The sequence below is a fragment of the Callithrix jacchus genome, chromosome 21, assembly GCF_049354715.1.
Source record: "Callithrix jacchus isolate 240 chromosome 21, calJac240_pri, whole genome shotgun sequence".
In the NCBI taxonomy this organism is placed as follows: Eukaryota; Metazoa; Chordata; class Mammalia; order Primates; family Cebidae; genus Callithrix; species Callithrix jacchus.
The window spans coordinates 4,110,416-4,121,779 of NC_133522.1; the positions used below are offsets into that span (position 1 = coordinate 4,110,416).

The following is an 11,364-nucleotide window of genomic DNA, read 5'->3' on the forward strand; positions in this document are numbered from 1 at the left end:
AGTATAAAATATTAATGGGGAAAACTGGGTGCTGATTTATGGAAAATCTCTATTTTTAAAAGCAATGCAAAGTTTCATTTTTCTCTCACGTAAAAACACGTTGGAGGTGGCAGTTCGGGGCTCTCTGAGGCCCCAGACTGTCATCTTCTACCCTCCTGTATATGATTTTCATCCTGTAGTTCCCCTCAGAGTCTGGGGTAGCTCCCAGGGCTTCAGCTCTCATGTCTGAGCCATCTGTTGGCCTGAGGAGGAAAGAGACAGTTAAAGTCCCAGATAGAGAGGAGGCCTCCCTGCTGCACCAGCTCTCTTTAAGCAACATTCCCTGAAGCTCCACGAAATACCTTTACTTATATATTGCTAGTCATATGCCCACACCCTGCTGCAAAGCAGGCTGAGAAATGCAGGCATTTAGTCCCAGGTATAATACATACAGTTAAAAACAAGGGTTCTTTTACTAAAGAGAAAAAGAGACTAGCTATTTCGGATATAGCAGCAAGTAGTGTTTTGAAAATAGTGAAATCGACTGTGGAACTTTGTGAACTGACCTTCCTATAAGTGAACGCACTATCTGTACACAGAAAATTCCCTCCTTTTATATGAAATACGTATATAAACATTCTAGATTATAATCAATCATTTTTGGTCTTGCAGCACTTCCTCTACTTAGACACACAAAGAAAGGCAACCTTTTTTGTAGCGCTTTGAATATAACTGTGTGAACCATCATCTCTTGGCAAAGTTTTCAAAATGCTGAATTTATTTGCTTAGCTATGAAAATTATTACACTTCTAAGACAAAGAAGACAAAAGAAACACCAACATGGGTACATCGTGGATTTCCAAACAAAAGAATGAGCCGATCTCAAACAAGCATTAACCAACCAGCATGTTTCATATGAAAAAGTGAAAATATACTATCTCTATAAATCCATCAAATAAAAATAGCTTAGAGAGGAAAACAAATACTATTAACTAGATATTTGTTATTGTGATGCTACCCATAATTAACTGGGATGTTATTTTTAATGACTACATGTACATGCTTTACATTTATATTAGTAAGTGGATCTATTTACATGCGTGATTATATGTTTGATGCAAGTACGTGGATATATACACACACATACAGACAATGTATCATTCAATGAATGTTGACTATATTACATGGCAAAAGTGGGTATCTGTTTGGAGGTGTGACAATTTCTCACATTTAGGACCTGGAAAACTTTAGAAGTAATAATTAGAGCTAAAAATCTTTGCAAGTCTTAGTGTTTCTTCTTATTACAGTAGCTTAAGGTTGGGATTACAGAGGTTGCTTTTCTTAGAAACTGACTCTCAGAGAAGTTTAGTGCTGGATCCAGATGACATAGTAAGGCAGTAACAATGATGGAATCAGAATTCAGGTTTCCTGATTTCAAAGGCGGTATTTCCTATGTTATATTACTAAGGTATTAGACCACTTTGGAAGCCGTGTTTTAGATGTGTATAAACAGCATTTCACTGGATTGCTCATAATGCGGTTCTGCTAAAAACACTGAATGAAGTAGGCACTAATTCCACTGCGAGATTTGATGCTGCAGACACTTGTTTCAACAACAGAAGGTGTTTGTAGGTGAATGTTAAGCCTTTTGCTTTATGAGCAGGATCTCAACACAATCTTAAGTGCATTTTTACTTCATGAACTCAGGTTTTATGGCCTTCCTCTAGCAGCACATCGAGCAGTGCCTTTCCATTCCATTTAGTCATGTCTTAAAAATGTTAACTTTTAATTATGTTTAATCAGCCTAATATTTCTGATATTTTTTGCCCATATGTATTTGGGTTTTCCAGAGAAAAAGAATGAATAGGATAAATATTTATATCTATATTTGTATATTATATATATATATTTTTTTAATTCTTATGTTTTTATTGCATTTTAGGTTTTGGGGTACATGTGCAGAGCATGCAATACAGTTGCATAGGTACACACATGGCAGTGTGTTTTGTTTGCTTTCACCCCTTCACCCACATTTGGCGTTTCTCCCCAGGCTATCCCTCCCCACCTCCCCCTCCCACTGGCCCTCCCCTTTTCCCCCCAATAGACCCCAGTGTTTAGTACTCCCCTCTCTGTGTCCATGTGTTCTCATTTTTCATCACCCGCCTATGAGTGAGAATATGCGGTGTTTCATTTTCTGTTCTTGTTTCAGTTTGCTGAGAATGATGTTCTCCAGATTCGTATATTTTATATATGTTGTATCTTTTATTATGTATTATATCTGTGTGTGTGTGTGTTTGTGTGTGTGTGTGTGTGTGTGTGTAAGAGAGGTTGCTTGCAAGTCCAAAGTCCACAGGACCAACCACCAACAGACTGGAAACTCAGGCAACAGTTGATGTTGTAGTGTTGAGTTCAGACCATTCTTCTGGAAACCTCAACTTTTGTTCTTAAGGTCTTTAAGAGAGTGAGTGAGATTTTCCTACATAATGTAGAGTAATTTGCTTTACTATCTGATAATCAAAAAGTTGATCATTGAAAAACACACCATCCAGACAGCTACATCTAGACTACTGTTTGACCAAACATGGTACCGTCACACCCTAGCCAAGCTGGCATACAACATTGATCAATACACCTTCTGTGCTGGATTTGTTTTCAGTATTTCAATTTCTTGTGTAATAAAATTATACATCAGCATATTTTTTCATGTGGTTCTCAGTGTTTCTTGGTTTGCGATACAAAGACGATAAGTAGTTTTTTTGAGAGATGATGTGTAAAAACATTAAGTGATATGTGGAGAAGTGACAAGGGAACTAGGTTAAGATGTGTTATGAAGCTAATTGTTATGATGATGAACTGGAGCTCGATATACTCCAGTTGTTTGGTGTCCTCCTATGCCTAGAATCTTAGAGGTTTTCCAACTGAGGACAGAGGGAGCTAGTTGGTTACTTATAAATTATATATAAATTATAAATGTAAATTTATAAATAACTAGTTATTATTTATAAATAATGTATAAGCTAACTTCCACATGCAATTGTTTGAGGGTCTACTCTCAAGGTACCGGGTGGCAGTCATTAACTCTGTTCTGCTTTGTACATGAGAAGAGCATAGACCAATGACCAAAAGCATCTCTGGAGACAGAGCACAGAGGTAGGTAATAAGCAGCCAATGGAGAATTCTAAGGTAATATGGATATGACACAAAAGCTACTGATACTGGCCACTTCTTATACTATTTAGATCTGCAGGTGATGCATATTAAGCCCCTCTATCCTGTCTCTGGTGGGGACCAATCACAGTGAGTCCTAAGGCTGTCATTCCTTGTCCTATTAAGGTACGATTAGTAAGGCACTATCTCCTTATTCTATTGCTTATTTTAAAATCTCCTTAATTATTCCCAGCACTTTTGCTCATCTAGGTTGTTTGCCCAATAAAATAAAGGGATCTTCATCTGCGAATGTCTAAATCATGCATAGTTTGTAGTTGCATAATTGCTTATTCACAATATCTAAGAAGATATCCTAGTGGTTCTTCGGGATTGCAGGCATATTCCTTCCAATCTCATAGCCTCATGAAAATTCAGAAGAATCACCCCTATAAGTAGAGTCTTGTTTTTTTGTGTTTTGTTATGAGACATGAAAGAATGATCAGACAGCAGCCACTGTGTTAAATTCGAAGAAACCTCACTCTGTCTTCTCATATTTTTCATTTACCCATACCCCAAATCTTTAGACTAGCAGAGCCTACCTTTGCAAAGACTAGATGAGTATATCTCAAAGCTGGTTTCTAGGTGGCATTTTTGACAGTCAGTGCACATTCTCATTCCAAAGGCCTTGGAAAAGTGGGGTGTTCCACTTTATTCAACGTAAATTTACCCAGCAGCTAAATATCAATCATTTTAAGCGAGAGCTGGAATGATGAATACTGTCTATATTTGCAAAATGGTTGGTGTCTCCTTCTTAAAGTGAACATAATCTTTCATTCACAATATGGTCTCCATGTCTCAGAACTGACTTTGATCTAGAAACTGGATGGGAGATTGTGATATTCAAGAGTGGTGGCAGAAAGGATATTTCTCATTCACTTTTGATTTTTTGTTCTTTTTGCTGTTGTCATTGGAGATATCAAGCAATATTACCGACTCCATATTTATCTAGCTTCTAGGAACTCCACGTTCTATCAGCCATAACCAATGATCCCTAGTTATGTTTTTAGCTTTGCTGCTCATTGTGTACATTTATATATTTGGAATATATAAAGATCCTTTATACCTCTGTAATTAAAAACCTCAAATTTTAAAAATGGCTAAAGAATCAGAATAGACATTTCTCTAAAGAATATTCAGAAATGGCCAGTAAGCACAAAGATGTTTGACGTTATCAGGCTCAGAGAAAGGCAAGCAAAACCCACAGTGAGATAGCACTTTACTCCTACTAAGACGGCTAGAATCAAAATCGAGATAAAAACAACTTTAATCCAGGCAGTGGCTCATGCCTGCAATCCCAGAAGTTTGGGAGGCTGAGGGGGAGGATGACAAGGAGTTCGAGATCATCCTGGCCAACATGGTGAAACTCTGTCTCTACTAAAAATACAAAAATTAGCTGGGTGTAGTGGCGTGCGTCTGTGATCCCGGCTACTTGGGAGGCTGAGGCAGGAGTATCACTTGAACCCAGGAGGTGGAGGTTGCCGTGAGCCAAGATCACACCACTGCATTCCAGCCTGGGGGACAGAGTGAGACTATCTGAAACAAGCAAACAAAAAACCACACACAAACACACAGACACACATGCACACACACACACAAGACACACAATCTTAAGAGAGAATGTAGCAAAATTAAAACCCTCCTGCTGCAAAATGGTACAGCTAATTTGGAAAACTAACAGTTTCTCAAATGATTAAATATAGAGTTATTATATGACCCGGCAAATGCACTACCACTATATTAACCAAAAAATGAAAAATATATGTCTACATTAAAAATTAGATAAATGTATACAAAAGCATCTTAAGAGCCAAATGGCAAAAACACCCAAATGTCTATCAATGCAAAAGAGATAAAGAAAATGCATACAGAATGTCAAATGCAAAAATTGTATATATCAGTCCATAAAAAGAAATGAATTACTGACACAAGGTAAAACTTGGATAGACCTTACAAATATTACACAATAATATTACATAATACATACTACACATAGTGAAAGAAGTCAGTCACAGAAGACCTCATACATGAAAATGTTGAGAACAGAGGAATCAATAGAGATTGAGAATACGCTTGTGCTTTCTTAGAACAAAGGGATAGGAGATGAGAGGACAGCAGGAATGATAGTGAAAGATTACAGAATTTTAATTTTGAGTTAATGAAAATGTCCTAAAATTAACTGCTGATAGATTCCTATCTGTAAATACACTGAAAATAAATTTTTCACATTAAGTGGCTGGAATGTTAGTATGTAAACTGTATGTTAATAAAACGTTTTAAAACCAAAAGAGAAAAATTAAATACCAAAGAAAGAGACATGTTGATTAATTTAAGAGACATTAATAAACTGCTACTTCTGACTGGGCGAGGTGGCTCAAATCTGCAATCTCAGGACTTTGGGAGGCCAAGAGAGATGGATCACCTAGGTCAGGAGTTTGAGACCAACCTGGCCAACATGGTTAAACCCTGTCTCTACTTAAAGCACAAAAAAATTAATCCAGAGTGGTGGCACACACCTGTAATCCCAGTTACTTGGGAGGCTGAGGCGGGAGAATCACTTGAACCCAGAGGTGGAGGTTGTGGCAAGCCAGATTGCACCATTACACTCCAGCCTGGGCGACAAGAGTAACACTCCATCTCAAAAACAACACTAACAGCAAAACCACTGCTACTTCCCATGTCTAAAAACTGATGTGAGTCAGACAGGTAAAAGGTTTATGTTTTGGCAATTGAAGCACCTGTTGTTTAGTGAGGTGGCCTCTGGTACCACACTGAAGATCATAAAATTAGTTTTGATGTATATGTCTAATTTTCTAGACAGGGAAAAATATCTGTACTATTTTAGGATTTTTAAATCTCATTCAGACACAACAGACAAGATTTTTGGAAGAGACATGGAAATAAAGGATAGACACTTCATACATATAACACTGAATTAATGATTTTATTTTAACTTTTGTGGTAAAATTCTTATTGTATATTTTAACTCTTCTGAGAAAATGGGAAATACAAATGCCAACCCTAAAACATTACAAAAACGGAATCGCATGTGGTGCTGACATAAAATATATTGACATTTGGTATGAAGTATATTTTTATGGACAATGCCCTGAGAAGTCCAAAGTTAACAGACTCAAATTATCCCAGCAGTAAATCATCATGTAAAAGTCAGGATAATTTAAATGAAATAGCCATGACAATTATACGGTAAAGCTTAACACAATGCTGTATTTTTCATCTAATTTTCTTAGACCAATATCATAGACATGTACAACAATTATAAACCTATATTTACTTGAATTGGTCACCCAGAGTTCTGAAATAACCATTTTTTCAGGCTTATATCAATGTTTCATATTTTATACATTTCAGAATGTAGCAAGCAATAGATGTGATTTAGACATCTCAGAGCAAATGTTCTGTTTTGGGTGTTGTTGTTGCTTGTTTGGTTGGTTGGCATTATTATTCTTTTTCTTTTTTCATGTCAGTTTGGAAGATTCTGTGACCTGAGATGTCAGTTCAGCATTGCTGGTTGCCATAAATATTAATCTTATTACAATGCAATATCAGTACTTTCTCTCAACTTCCATCCCTACCTCCACTCTTTCTTCTCTTGCTGGTCCTCCGAATCAACTTTGTTTTTTTTTTAATTGATTCTGTGAATTATTTCTAAATTGCTTTAAGCATTAAGTTTTGTTACTCACATTTATTTATTTGTATACCTAAGTGTTTTTTTTTCTGAAATACAAGCTCCTACAACATCCTGTCTGATTTTTACTCAATTTGCATTCAATTTCCTATTTCCCACAGTGTAATCATATAGTATTTACCAAACAAATGCTTATGACTATGCAAACAAATAATCAGAGATAAAGGGAAACTAATTTATCAAGACTGAATGAGGAACAACTGTAGAATTGTTTCTATAGAACATGTAGGAAACTTACTACCTGTACTCAGTTACTATAAGCTATCTGGGAAGTCAAAATATAACAGAAAGTGTTGCTAATTCTCTCTGCAAAAGGCAGCTCTCTCTGCATACCAGCTTAACTCTTTAGCTGCCATTGCTTTAAAAATAAAAGAGCCTCAAATTTGTTAACAACCGAGAGGAGGCGAACCTGTTTCTTTCTAGGAAAAATGCTGCTATTTTGTAAACCAGTTAAGTGTTGTTTTGAACAGAGAACTCAGGAATCAATCAATCACAGGGCTAAAGGCATTCAAGAGCCTGGCTCTGTTCTCTGCTAGGCTCGTTTATAACTCTGGGCCTGTCGTCTTTAACCACCTTGTCATATTCATTTCTTATAGGACCAGAAGGTCACAAAATAATCCTGCCGCTGGAACCCCAGATGTCCTTGGCTTGTAAGGTCTATCTTGGACCCCTAGATCAACCTGCACCCCTGAAAGTCTGCCCTCTAGAGGAATCCTCAACGGCAGGGCCCCTTCTATGCTCCATTTCAACAGGAAGTAGTTAAAGAGGATAGACGCCCTATTCCAACCCAAGTTGAATTTTCCCGTTCAGAGGGGTGAAAGCGGGAATGTGTTATCCTTCGGATCCACGAGGGGGCGTAGTTTTAAGGGCAAGAACTGCCCAGCGCAGGGCCCCGCTGCCATCTCTCTCCATCTGGGAGATTGAATGGTTTATGTTTGAATTCAGCGGCCGCAGGAAGAAACTAGAAGTCAATCACCCAGCCAGAGTGATTCCTTTCAGGCCAGAGGAACCTGGGAAAGTGGGGATTCTCCCAGGACAAATCCCCTGCTCCGTCACCCATCATGGCTTTCCAGCTGTGAGGAATCCCCTCCCTTTCCCCTCCTGGATTTTCCCTCTGGAATCCCCTTCCACACTCTGTGGAAGTCTCTCTCTTCGTCTCTTTCCTCTACCTGAATACAATCACCTTTCTGCAACCCTTCTTGGGTTCAGTATTTACTTTTACGAGCACACGACGCACCTGCAGGGCTCGCGCATCCCTTATTCTTTAAGACGTTGGAGACCCCAAGAACCCACAGCATTGTCTCGGGTAAGCTGTGCCTCACCAGCACCCAGAGAAAAGACCCGGTTACAGCATCGCTTCCAATGTGTTTAAATTAGTCCCGAATCAATGAATCTGTCGATCATCTAACCTCCATTTGTTGATATATTGAGACTGGTCCTTCATCTTGACCCACACTTGCCATTCTCCTTTCTACCTTTTAGTCATTTGCAAAATGGTCTATCATTGATGTTTTAATCTACATTTTCATGATTTCGAGAAAGCTTATGCATATACAGAATTGTTTGCCATTAAAATTTTTACTTATTTGTTGATTTGTGTGATTTTTCTTGTTGATTTGAATGATTTTCTCATCCTTTTATGCCATTGTGTGTCCTTTTTTATAAATTGCTTATTCATATGAATTGGGAACATTTTTATGACACGTTTCTCATGATAGATTGTTCTTGTTGATTGTTCGTAGTCCACATACACTCAAGATACTAAATGGATACTAATCCACTTTCAAATTACACTATACTACTTCACATGTAGTACAAGTACCACATGACCTATTTCTCCCTCTCATTACTTATAATGTTGGAATCATTCATTTCTTTTATCCAGGTGATATAACTAAACAATGCATTGCTACTATTAATTTTTAATAGTTAAGTTTTAGATTAAGAATAATAAATGTACAAATTTCAATTTACTTTCATTAACTTTCTCTGATGCTTTTTCTTTATATTGCTCTGAGGTTCTGATCCATATCTCTGAATAACTTCTTTTAATATTTCTTGCTGGACTTGTCTACTGAGTAGCTTTGACAAATAGGACCTAATTAAACTTAAGAGATTCTGCTTAACAAAACTATCCTTAAAGCAGACAGACAGCCTATAGAATGGGAGAACATCTTTACAATCTCTTCCTCTGAGAAACATCTAGTATCTAGAATCTACAAGGAACTTAAACAAATTTACAAAAGAAAAACAAACAACCCCTTTAAAAAGTGACCAAAGAACAAGAACAGACTCTTCTCAAAAGAAGACATTTATGTGGCCAAGAAACATACAAAGAAAAGCTCAACATCAATGATCATTAGAGAAATGCAAATCAAAACCACAGTAAGATATCATCTCACGCCAGACAGAATGGTGATTTATTAATAAAGTCGAGGAACAACAGATGCTGGTGAGGTTGCAGAGGAATCGGAACAATGTTACACTATTAGTGGAATGTAAGTTAGTGCAACCACGTGGAAGAAAATGTGACATTTCCTCTTAGATTTAGAACTGGAAATACCATTTGACCAGGAATCTCATTACTGGTTATATACCCAGAGGAATATAAATCATTCTATTACAGAGATACACGCAAACCTACGTTCACTGAAGCACTATTCACGATAGCAAAGACATGGAATAAACCCAAATGCCTATCAATGGTAGACTGGATAAAGAAAATACCCTACATATACACTATGGACTACTATGTTGCCATAAGAAGGAATGAGAGCATGTCCTTTTCAGGGACATGGATGAAGCTGGAAGCTGTTATCCTCAGCAGACTAATGTAGGAACAGAAAACCAAACATCACATGTTCTCCCTTATAAGTGGACCTGAACAATGAGAACACATGGACACAGGGAGGTTATTCAGTGTGCTAACAGTGTGTGTTATTCAACACACACTGAGGCTATCAAGGGAGGGCAGAGGTCAGAGAGCATCAGAAAAAAGAGCTAATGAATGCTGGGCTTAATACCTACGGGAGGGGATTAAGGTGGAGCAAACCACCATAGCATGCATTTACCTGTGTTACAAGCCTGCACATCCTGCACATATACCCAGAACTTAGTAAAAAAAGTTATTTTGGTTATTTTCTTTTAAATAAACTGCCTCACAGCTCTTGGATGTTTTGTTTTGTATTTTGTTGTTGTTGTTTGCTATTATTCTTTTTTTCTTTTTGTGTTTCAGTTTGAAAGTTCCCATTGACCTATTTTTAATCTCTGTGAGTCTTCCTTGGTCACGTTCAATTGCCGGAAGAGCCCTTTGAAGACTTTCTTCATTACTCTAACAATATAGTTTATTTCTATCATTTCCTTTTGATTTCTTCTCAGAGTTTTATTTCTCTGCTTGTATTATCTGACTGTTCCTCGCACATTACCATGTTAATCATGGCTATGTTAGATTATTTGATAATTTCAACATTTGTGTCATAGCTGAGTGTGGCCCTGATATTTGCCTCTGCCTCTTGCATTTTCCTTGCCTTTCAACATGTCTTATATCTATTTTTTGTTGCCAAAATAAAAACATGATATATTAAGTAATAGGATGTGAATTAATTCCAAGATAATGTGTTCGACTATTTAAAAAAAAACCTATCCTATTTGAAATTTTAATATGATATGTCATCTTATATTCAAGGTTTTTTGAACATTTCTTAGAAATGTTTATTTCTGTATCTGTTTTCTGTCCCTATTTTGGACACTTATCAAATGGCTTTTCATTATATCTACTTGTGTCTTAAACATTATTATTTATTTAATGTTTCTCATAACTTTATCAGTTGTTGGTTCCTTCTAGTAAAATTTTATATTTGTTGGCTATAATCATTCTATTTATCCAATCTCTTGAATTCTTTAATTTTCATGTAGTTTAATCACATTATTCCCATTTGGTTCAGGATAATTTCTATTATATTTTATCACTTTGAGAAGAAAGACACCCTTCTTTTTATCCTTCTTGGTTACTCTAGAAAGAAAGAGGAGTTGGCTGGGAGCAGTGGCTCATGCCTGTAATCCTGGAACTTTGGGAAGTGGAGGGGGGCAGATCATTTAAGACCAGGAGTTCAAGACCAGTCTGGCTAACATGGTGAGACCCTATCTCTACTAAAAATATAAAACGTTAGCCAGGTGTGGTGATGTGTGCCTGTATCCTAGATACTTGGGAGGCTGAGGTTGAAGAATCACTTGAACTTGGAGGCAGAGTTTGCAGTGAGCTGAGATAGCGCCACTGCACTCCAGCCTGGGTGACAGAATGAGACTTTGTCTCCCCCCACAAAAAACAAAAAGAAGAGTTGAATGAACTCCAAGGCTCCAAGGTAGACTATTTGTATATCAATTTGCATATCAGTGTCCCATGGAGGTGAAAGGCCTCTTTGAAACTACCATCCCCATTCATATTGGGTATTATTACTTATCCTCTGAATAAT

At 37.2% G+C, this 11,364-nt stretch overlaps 1 long non-coding RNA gene across 1 annotated transcript in view; it reads left to right on the forward strand.

Annotated features, from left to right (window-relative positions):
• Positions 1-1,339, forward strand: part of LOC118149938 (uncharacterized) — a 29,641-nt gene extending 28,302 nt beyond the window's left edge. The window contains exon 3 of the long non-coding RNA XR_004737712.3: positions 652-1,339. This is a non-coding gene — a long non-coding RNA (uncharacterized LOC118149938). The remainder of the gene's footprint in view (positions 1-651) is intronic.
• The last annotated feature ends 10,025 nt before the right edge of the window (positions 1,340-11,364 follow it).